The sequence below is a fragment of the Neolamprologus brichardi genome, chromosome 18, assembly GCF_056152115.1.
Source record: "Neolamprologus brichardi isolate AB-2024 chromosome 18, ASM5615211v1, whole genome shotgun sequence".
Classification (NCBI taxonomy): Eukaryota; Metazoa; Chordata; class Actinopteri; order Cichliformes; family Cichlidae; genus Neolamprologus; species Neolamprologus brichardi.
This window is the reverse complement of record NC_142121.1, coordinates 9,911,185-9,921,661: the sequence shown is the minus strand read 5'-3', so window position 1 is coordinate 9,921,661 and position 10,477 is coordinate 9,911,185. Positions and strand designations below refer to the sequence as shown.

Here is a 10,477-nt window from a genome sequence, read left to right as displayed (position 1 = left end):
GTTCAATGTCATGGGTGATTATTTAATAGTTACAGCTCAATGATTTTCTTTAATAGTTTGCTGATTACTGCTTTTACTGCCACCTTCTGGTCAAGGAAGGAGAAACACAGCAAACAGGACAAGTGAGCGTCAATTCAATTTTTTAAACTCAATTCAATTTAGTTCAACACCTATAAAAGTAAATCATATACAAGACTGTAATGATTGATAAAACATAAATAATGCTTACATTTCCATGTAAGTGTGATCCATTATTTATTTGATTAAAGCTCCGGTCAGTTTCCGTTTTTTAAATAAAAATAAATAAATGCATATTTCATTCATTGTTAAATGTTTCATTCTGAAACCAAGTTCTTCTTTTGTGGAGTCTGTGTTGTATATCAGTACAAAGCAGAGAATTAAGAGTTGACACTTAGACTCCTCATCGATCCTCAGCTGGAGTTGACGCGTCAACCTGCGAGCGCCTCCGGTGTTATAACGCAGTCGGATCTCATGGGTGACAGACGGAGGAGATTGAGAAGTAAGAGGGAAAACTCAACATTGACCACAGCAGCACATCAGAGAAGATGTCAGAGGCATCAAAAATATTGATCCCTCAGCGCCCTTCTCACCTATGAGGATGTAGCTGAGATGAATGGGAGGATAAGGTTGTCCCTGATGGCTACACAGAGAAAGAGAAAATCTATCATGCCCCCTTTGATGTTCTTGATACAGGGATTGGAGAGTAAATAAATAAATAAATAACAGAGAGAGAGAGAGAGAGAGACACAACGAGCCTATGTGAAGAAATGTTGAATAGCTTTCAGGTGTTTTCTTACAGTAGCTGCGGCTTCTTGTCTGCAGATTAGCTTAAGCAGAAGCCAAAAAAGCTCACGAATTAATTTCAGCAAACACATGAAAATCTTTTTGAAAAGGAGAAAATGTTTCAGCCAGCATTTCCCTGGCTTGTGCTGTGAGCAAAGCTTATGCTTTATGTACATCATTAAAAAGGAGCTTGATGCAATTATCATTTCTTCTAAAGCATAAACACTTAGAAGCCCCTTTCTAGTGTTTTACTAAAGAGTTATTTGTCATGTCATTTTGAATCCTGTTTATTATTAAAAATCTTCAGTTTGTTTCCCAAGTTTGCGTTTCATTTATTATTTCAACCCTTTTGTTTTATCTCTGTTGTAGGTTAAGTTTTTTTTACTTGTAGTAATCCTGCATTTTCAGATTCCTGGTGTTCCCATGTTCTGGTTTTCTCCACCTCTCTCATCCCCTTGTGTGTATAAGTAACCTTCTCTTACCTGTGTTCCCTTGTCGCATCGTACTGATTTCCTGCCTACCTCTTTCCCTCTGTGTTATCTTGCCATTTGCATTGTTTGTTACTCTGCATCTTGGACTCTGTTTTGGATTCATGTTTGTATTAGAGATCCAAAAGTGCTAGCACCTACACTTCTTAATGAACAATAAACTTTATGGCAAATGCCCACATCAATCATATTCTATTAACCCTGGTCATAACTCTGATTTTCAAGTGACAGATAATCTTTGCTCACTCTGTCCCTGCTTGTAAGAAAAATAAAAATAAAATTAAAAATTAAAAAAAAAAAAAAAAGTGGATGTTTTAATCATTAAGATATTTACTGGAGGAATCCATTCTTCCCAATCAGATATGTCCAAAGCGATCAAGTTACAGCTAATAATTATTTAGTGGGCTGATCTTTTTGCCCCTGCACAGAATACCAGACAAATATGACCTCTGACCTCTGCACCCTTCACCTGCATAACTTGACATGTAGGCATGTGCGATTTTAAAAATGCAGGTAGAGTAAACTTGATGGGTCTTAATGGCATTTATGTAATCCTGTCAAAAACTACACTTTTACCTAGTGGTATTAAAAATTATTTCTTATAAAGCTTATTAGAATATCAGTGGGCTAATTTTATGACACTGTAGAGCTTAGAAAGCAGGTTTTCATTTGGCCACATTGGCTTGTCAAACTTCTCATGCAGCTATTTATTATTTTTAAGTCATTCATTTTCCTTAAACACTTCTTTTCAGAGTAATGTGGCATTTGTTCTAGCATGCTCTGAGACAGAAAGCAGTGAGGTGATCCGTCCATCACAGACCTGTCAGTTAGCACTGTTTACTTAAGACTGCATTGTAAATCAGCCCTGACATGACAATGGTTGATAATGAAAGCTAAATGCTCTCCCCCAGCTCTGTATACTCTATGAAATTAAAGGTTCCTATTGCTATGTGACCTTTAACAGCCCATATAAGCCATTCAGACATCTTAACATGATTTATTCCCAACCAGTCACAGTTTGACATCGAATTAGGTCATTATACAAAGACTGCATTCACGAAGATCCTAATTGGAGGAAACGAAGACGAGTTGGGCTCTCTGGGTTTTACCAATAGGGTCTGGCTGCGATGAGCTGAACTGGCAAGTCAGCGTCTTGTTTATGTTAGAAGGAGATGGATCGGGCACGACCTCTCGACCCATTTCCTCTGTTGATTTTTTGCTCGTGGGCTTAAGGGAGCATGCCCAACCCCCCCTGCCACAACATAAATATACACACACCACGGGAAGAGGAAGCAAACTTGTCTCATGCCTAACAAGTAGTGGCAGAGCAATTTGTTCTGAGACAAATTGAAACATGTCAAAATGGCCTCTGTAGGAAATAAGTGATTCGAACTGATGCCCTGTGTGCAGACAGAATCAGGTCACTTAAAAGCCATTTAATGTTGGAGTCAGAAATGTCCATATGTTTACCTAAACAAACCCCATAAACAGAACAAAAACCTATTCACAAAATAAATAAATAAATCACTGACCACTTAATAGGTGAAGACAACTGTTCTCCTTATTTTTGATTTGAAAATTCGTAAAATATGTATTTAATTTAATTTTCCATTTGATTTGTGATGTATGGAAACTTTACAGCTTTAACTGGGAGTGTTTGGGAAAAGGGAAATGGTGTGATGAGCACTATTTTTTTTAAAAGGAGCTTCATTAAGATGACAGATTGTTTTTAGAGGCATTATCTTACATAAGAGTTGAGCCATATCTTCATACTCTCAGGTTAAACGAAGGATTTTGAGGCTTTATGTTAAAGTAAACTAATTTGTAGCTGCTACTGTTAGTTTTGTGCTTTGTGAGCCACTGACGGCTGACAGCTTTTAATAATTTGACCAGAAGATGGCAGCATTTTATTATCATTTCCCTCGTTCTTAGCGAAGTACAATTTTCCCCCAAATTTTGCTGTAACATTTGAGTTTATGAATAGCGTTTGGATTTATCATGCTGGAGAACAGGAATCATTTTTTTCCTTTTCCAAATTATGGACACAAATAGAACCACAATGGGGTGATGATGTTCAACAGGATAAGCGGACCACACACTGCAGAGACGTGATCACGATGGAGAGAGTTTCGAATCTGTCTCTCCTCTCTGACGTCTTAATTAGAAGCCTCGGTCATCACATTTGTAAATGATCCATCTTATTAAGAGTTATTCGAGCCTTCAGCTTAAACCTCTTATAATAAGCATTTTTGTCCTGGTTTAACAGACGGTTTCTTCTTTAACTTGTGATGGCCAAACCAAAAACAACACCGGGAATAACAAATGTCCCTCTTCCACTACCGCTGTTCCAAAAACGAATAACTGAAGACTGGGCGATCTATGTGGGATAAAGTAAAATGTGAGACATTAAGCTCGACAGAGAACAGAAGTCAAGAGTTAATAACAAATCTTAAGCGCAGGGGGCTTTAAACTAAGAAGACCACCTGTAGTTTCACCATTGCCGTGCCGATATTGTTCTCCTCGTCTCGCAGCGTGTAAATCTGCAGCACCAGGGACGCTTAATAGAGCTTATCCCACGTGGCTACAAAAGCAATTTACATGTTTTAGTTAAATACAAATGAAACTACAGCTGTCATAGCTCAGCCATTGCGCACAGAGATGCTGAGACTTTAGCACCTTGCGCACTCTTCTCGTTAGTCTGCTGAATACTGAGATGCTGCTTCAAGGCATGAATTGCATCAACAACTTAAAAAAAACAACTAAGAAATACACAGTTTGACAGTGTCAGATTCCAGGAGAAACAAGTATTGAGAATAACCAGGAAGCATGAGTAAACGTTCAATAAAAGTTGTTTTATTCTCAAAATAAAATCTTCTATCAAAATGGAAATTATATATATTTACAGTCTCGTAAAATTCAATGTACAAATGTACAATGTATGTACACCAATAATTATATAAATACACTTTATGCGCAAATGCAACCCGTACGAGGCAGTATTAAGGCATTGATTAATGTACGCATAAACCCATCTTGTAGACAAAACAGCCCAGCAATGGCCTCATTTCTAGCAGAACAGTCTCATTGTGAATAGTGTGTTTAAGACACAGCGGCTCTTTGCAGTGAGAATAAGGAGATACTCAGATATACCATATAACCTATCGACAAGGGGGATCTTGTCAGCTGTGTGCATTCAATTAAGCCCAGATAAGACTCTGCATTCTTCGTGCCAGGTACATTGTTCTGCTGCTGACAGTCTCATTATTTAAAGAGAAGCCATTAGGCGCTCATTAATGTGCTAATTACAACACGCTGATGTACAATCCCAACACAATTAGTCACCCCTCCCCCTCTCAAACCCTCTATTCAAAACCCCTGTACGTCACTGGAAGAAGGCAAGGGAAGAGCACTTTCCATAAGTCAAACTGATCTTCTAAGTTTTATAAGCAAACCGGAGCATAAATCCATTAAACTTTCACATTAGGGGAGTTCTCAGGAACAAAGTTTGACTTTAACTGGCAGTTTGGGGACTGACGTTTAATAATTTACCCATTAAAAACAAAACAAATCATTCTCTACGACACATTGCCCCCAGAAAGCTGGTTTTAAGTCTTTAGTGTCAAATGACATGAGATTGGGCAACTGGGCGTCCAATCCACCTGATCAAACCCGGGAAAGTGGCATCTGTTTGGGGCAGGAGACGGAACTGGCCGTCCCAGACCTCCAGGTCAGTCCAGTGCTCACGTCACTGTACATGGAGCCCGCTGAGGCTTTACTACCCCAGCAGCACCGCGTGCAAAAAGTCCTCCAGGAGTCCAAGGTCTTCCCGGACCAGATCCAGGCTCCCGACGTGATACCCACCAGGAGGCACATGAAGTATTTCAGCATAAACACAGCATAGTCTGGCCTCTGCCTGTTCGGGTCCGTCATGCACGTACAGTTGTGCGTAATTTCCCACGTCTGCCTGTTATGCTGCTCGTAAAAGTAACACGCCACTATGACAGTGGCCGGGACTGTATATAAAACAGTGAAAACTCCAATCCTGATCATCAGCCTCTCCAGTTTATCAGTTTTTGTGCCTCCTTGTTTGATAACACTCCTGATCCTGAACAGCGAGACGAAGCCGGCCAGCAGAAACATGGTACCGATGAACAGGTAGATAACCAGCGGTGCCAACACAAAGCCCCGCAAGTTGTCCAAATTCTGGTTGCCTACATAGCAAATCCCGGCTACGGAGTCCCCGTCCACTGAGCTCAGAGCCAGAACCGCGATGGACTTCATGCTGGGAATGAGCCAGGCGGCTAAATGAAAGTACTGTGAGTAACTGGCTATTGCCTCGTTACCCCACTTCATACCTGCAGCGAGAAACCAAGTGAGGGACAGAATCACCCACCAGATCGAGCTGGCCATGCCAAAGAAGTAGATCAGCAGAAAAACGATGGTACAAAGAGCGGGTCCAGTGGTTTCATAGTGAATGTATTCTCCGCCGTTTTCTCTATTGCATGCCACTTCTTCGTGTCCAGCGATCAGTCTGACAATATATCCAACTGACACGAACATGTAGCAGGCGGAGAGGAATATGATGGGGCGCTCCGGGTACTTAAACCTCTCCATATCAATTAAAAAGGTCGCCACAGTTGCAAAAGTGGAGATGAAACACAGAACAGACCACAGGCCGATCCAAAAGGCAGTAAAAGTCCTCTCTTCTGGTGTAAAGTAAGGGTTGTGGCACGGAATGGCACAGTTCAAGATCTGTCCAGTTTTGACGCGGTTGTGCAGAGGGTGGCTGTCGCTGGTAACGGGCACCATGGGCGCACGGCAGAAGCATCCCGTTTCACACGTAGACGCTGCTGGTTTGTGCTTACCGGGGATCCCACGACCATAGCTGCTCTTCTTCTTGGTGTTGTACGGCTTTAAGGGTCGGTTGGTTGGCTTCGCTACCACAGGAGAGACAGTGGTGGTCTGGCTGCGGTTGTAGTCCATGCACAGCGTGTCCTGGTTGCCTTGTTCGGGCAGCAGGTCGCATCTCATCCGGTCTGGCCACGGGAAGCCGTACTGTCTCATGAGCGGCGCACATCCAGCTTTGGCCCGCTCACACACACTCCTGCACGGTGGCAGCGGCTTCTTGTAGTCTTCAAGGCAGATCGGTGTGTACATACTGCAGAGGAAGAAGCGCAAGTCGGGGGAACACTTTATTTCCACCAGCGGCCAGAACTGGTGCACTTCCAGGCCGGCTTCGTCCTGCGTGTCGTGTTTGAACTGGTTGGGCATGTAGGTGTAGTTGTAGCCGATGCCTTTGCACAGAGGTACGGAGATCTCCTGGCACTGGAGCTCTTTGGCAGCCAAGCAGCGCGTTCCGTGCAGAACCAGGGTTAACAGCACGCACCATCCCGGGATGCTCCTATCCATCGTTGTTTTCTGTGCGCGTTTTGTCCTCCAAAGTCAGAGCGAACTTGCTTTTTGCAAGCAGGCTGCAAGTCCAGTTAATCCAGGAGAAGTGCCAAACTCATGCTAATGCGCACGCAGTTTGCGAGTATGTTTAGTACGTGTGATATCCAACACAGGCGTTTTACTTTCTGAGAATCTGTGGATACTTCCAGTCTACCCTCCCTCTCTCTCTCTCTCACTCCTTTGTGTCGGTGCAGCACCGCGTCTCTGCCTGCATGCTCCGTAACACACGGGAGCGTTTGGCTTTATACGAGCTGGAAGAGGACACTCCCTCAGCCTGGGCGGAGAGGAAGAGTAAGTCAAGTCAATCAAGACTTCCTTCTATAGGTGTTTGTTTAAAATGTTCACCCTGGTGGAAGGGTTATAATCACTTTGCCCTTGTTTGCACTCCCCCAAGAGACACACACAGACGCAGAGTCACAGCGCCCTTTACAAACAAGGAAAAGTTATCAAAAAATAAATACATTATGCAGGAATGTAAATAGGAATGCAGACAGCCAACTAATAGGATACAAATGAACTAATTAGGGGGTGGACTTAATACATTAGTGGGTGTTCTCTTGGTGGTGGGTTGTAGGTCAAAACACTTGACTCATTTTGTCAAAAATGCAACATGAAATGAAGGAGAAAACTAAAATGTTAGCTGTTTCTTCTATTACTGTTTTTTTTTCTACTGAATTTATAACGTCTACCTTCAAATGATAAGGAGCATCCAGTGCTGTAGTGATTGCCATTACCAAAATAGTAAGCAAATCAGATTCTCAGCAGACTCACAGGATTCATCTGCAGAGGATGGAAATATTACATCTTGTACCTACACAACACCAGATCACTTTGTTCTGTCACAGCTCTTAAGTTAGAATTTAAGAATGCTACTTTAGTATCTGGGCAGTTTCTGAAAATTAGCTTTTCAACTAATTTCACAGGATTTCTCGGTTCATTAATGTTATCAAATTAATGAATTAAACAAAAATATAATTATAAATAAATATAATAATAATAATTCCCCCAGTGAAGCCTGCTCTGTACTTTAGCTGGTTTTCATTGACAATCTTTCAAGTTAATCAGTGGATCAAACATCTTCCAGTCCCAACCTATACAAGTAGGAAAAAAAGAGCTGTCATTGCTGCTGCTGATACAGCATATTCCCAATCATCAGAGCCTGATCCATTCAAATTTTAACTTGTGTAAATCTAAAAAGAAAACAGTTTTGCTCATTCGCTGTTTAAAGCCACATGGACAAAGTGTGTCTGGTTTTTAATTGGAAACCAGTATAAACTCAGTTTTGCATGCAAACCTCCTGCTTCACATTGAAGATAAGCTTGATAAAAATTAATTTCACTAATCATCTGTAAACAAATGGTAGTGAAGGCCACAAGGAAACACTCCTTTTTGATGCTGTCTGTCATTTAGACACAATCCAGTGCAATGAAAAAACTCCTGCCCTTATATCTTACAATGTAAATATGTTTCTGTGGCCTACATGAAAATGTTTGTACATGCACATTTGCATGTGTCTTCTTGCATGCAGGAGAACTACGGGGAAAATGTGTGTGTGTGGCAAGGGTGGTTGCTATAGTCTTGTTAGCGCACAGCAGGGGGTCGTCTTGTTTGAAAGGGAGGGGGCTGTTTGTCTTAATGCTGGTGCCAATGTTTCAGTAAGATCATGCTGGGCCAGCGATTACTGCAACACACCACAGGCCTAATAGACAGGATAGTGTGTGTGTTTGCAAACAGTTTCAGAGCTCAGCTCTAAGAGAATAAGCTAACATGGGCAAATACAGCATTGTGATAGCACTAATTAAAGTCATTCACACTTCTTATTGGATTCAGCAGCTTCAAATGGAGCTGAGACAGTTTGGCAGACAGGCGGTGTGTTTCCAATCCACAGGTTTTATCAGAACTAATTAGCCCCAAACTCCAGTATTTGCAAAAGGCTGCTTGTTTCAGCTGGGTTTGGATTCTCGGATGTGTGGGGTTGTGTGGTTTCTGGCTAAACTCTCAATAAGAAAACCTCTAATCAAATCAATAAAAGAGCAAAACTGTTTTTATTTACCATTATCAGACAAACATGTCTTTCTAAATATGGATAGCTGTTGTCTTATCACAGCTTTATTTATAAGATACATATTTTTTTCTTTTAAGGCAATCTAAGCCCAGACGTATAGGTTAACCTCGCAACATACAGAAGAACTTAAAACTAGATCTCAGATTATCTAACGAGTAAAAACAGGTTCTTCTATTCTAAAGGAAGAATGCACAGAAATAATAGGATTCTGTCAGTGGTATAATTGCGGTTTTTCAAAATAAAAATATATTCTTGCTTAATTTCCCTGGATCCATCCTGAATTCTCAGTCACCTTTCAACTCTCTTCACATAATAATTTAAAGTATATTTCAGCATATTAAAGTGTTTCCAGTTACAAATGTGTCAGCACATTTGCACATTAAGAAAACTTTTCAAAACCCAAGTCATGACTTGAGTTACATGCACTTCATTTACCTGCAATATGGACAGACAGAAAAAAGGAAACAAAAACAAATAGTCCTTTTCCTGCTCACTGTAATCAGCTGACTTCACTTTGTGTGGAAGGAGTTGAAAAATAGCAGAATGGTCTGAGACTGCCGAGGAGTAGCAAGAAGAATATTACTTCCACATCAATTGCATGCATAAATATGAAAACAATGACAAAGTGCATACTGAGCTGTGGCCAGAAGCAACTATCAACTGCTGATAGCAACGTATCAACTCTTTCCACACGTCTGCATAAATAACATATCAGAGCTAATGACAACGAGAATAATCTTAGACCAAAGTGTATGCCGAGCTGTGATTTTTCTCAGAGGTTAGAGAATGAGAAGTGTCCAGGCCTACAGTCACAACCGCCAGTTTGTGGGATGTTCTACCTGTCCTTGCTCCAACAGGTGTGGGCAGAAATGGCCTGATTGCTTTTCTTTGAAGCACTTTTGTTTTGTTTTTTTCCACTAACTTAGATGAATGCTGTGTGTTAACAATTAAATGCTAATTCACTAGCTGGGCCCACGTCCTCATTTTAGGTTTGACAGCGTTTTAGTAGGTAAAGGTGAATGCTTGGACATGAATTGAGCTGCGGTTTGGGGAAGGCCTCGAGGGGGACTGGCGATGGCTCCCGGGCCTGGCAGATCCTCGTGTACTAAATAGAAGTCAAGAAGTTAAAGAATTGAAAGGGGGAGGGAGGGTGAGGCACGTAAACGAGAATGATCAGCTTGCAGAACTGGGGGAACCTATATAGATGAGAACAGGAAGGAGCGTTTGGAGGCGTGGTCGCGCTCCTGAAATTCCAATACATAACTGTCCAATAGAAGGATATTGTGTGTGTATATTGTTAAAGTATGTGACAATGCACATTATGGAATAATGCAAAAGTAATGCAACTTTTGTTCATTCTTTTGATTATTACTTTATGACCCTAACATTGGTGGTTTTAAACAGTACATTTGTTTACACAGCAAGAAAACCAACCTGAATGAATTTGTTTTACTATTAATTTCAGATAATAGTGTCTCATTTTGGTTGACTTCCACATAAAAATAATGCTTTCTGCAGCAGGTTTTACTTTCAAAACAATTCTCAAATAATTTTCTCATGAAGAAATGAGACTCCTCAGACATTCTTATGTATGTGCAGGAACGTTTTGGGGCTGATCCAGATGCCTCACGCTGGGCCAGCCGTCTCCAGCTGAGCTGTGAACTGCAGG

The 10,477-nt window shown here is 41.2% G+C and overlaps 1 pseudogene; it reads right to left on the bottom strand.

Annotated features, from left to right (window-relative positions):
• Window positions 1-4,140: 4,140 nt before the first annotated feature.
• LOC102799189 (frizzled-8 pseudogene) lies at window positions 4,141-6,940 on the bottom strand (annotated as a pseudogene).
• Between the last annotated feature and the right edge of the window lie 3,537 nt (window positions 6,941-10,477).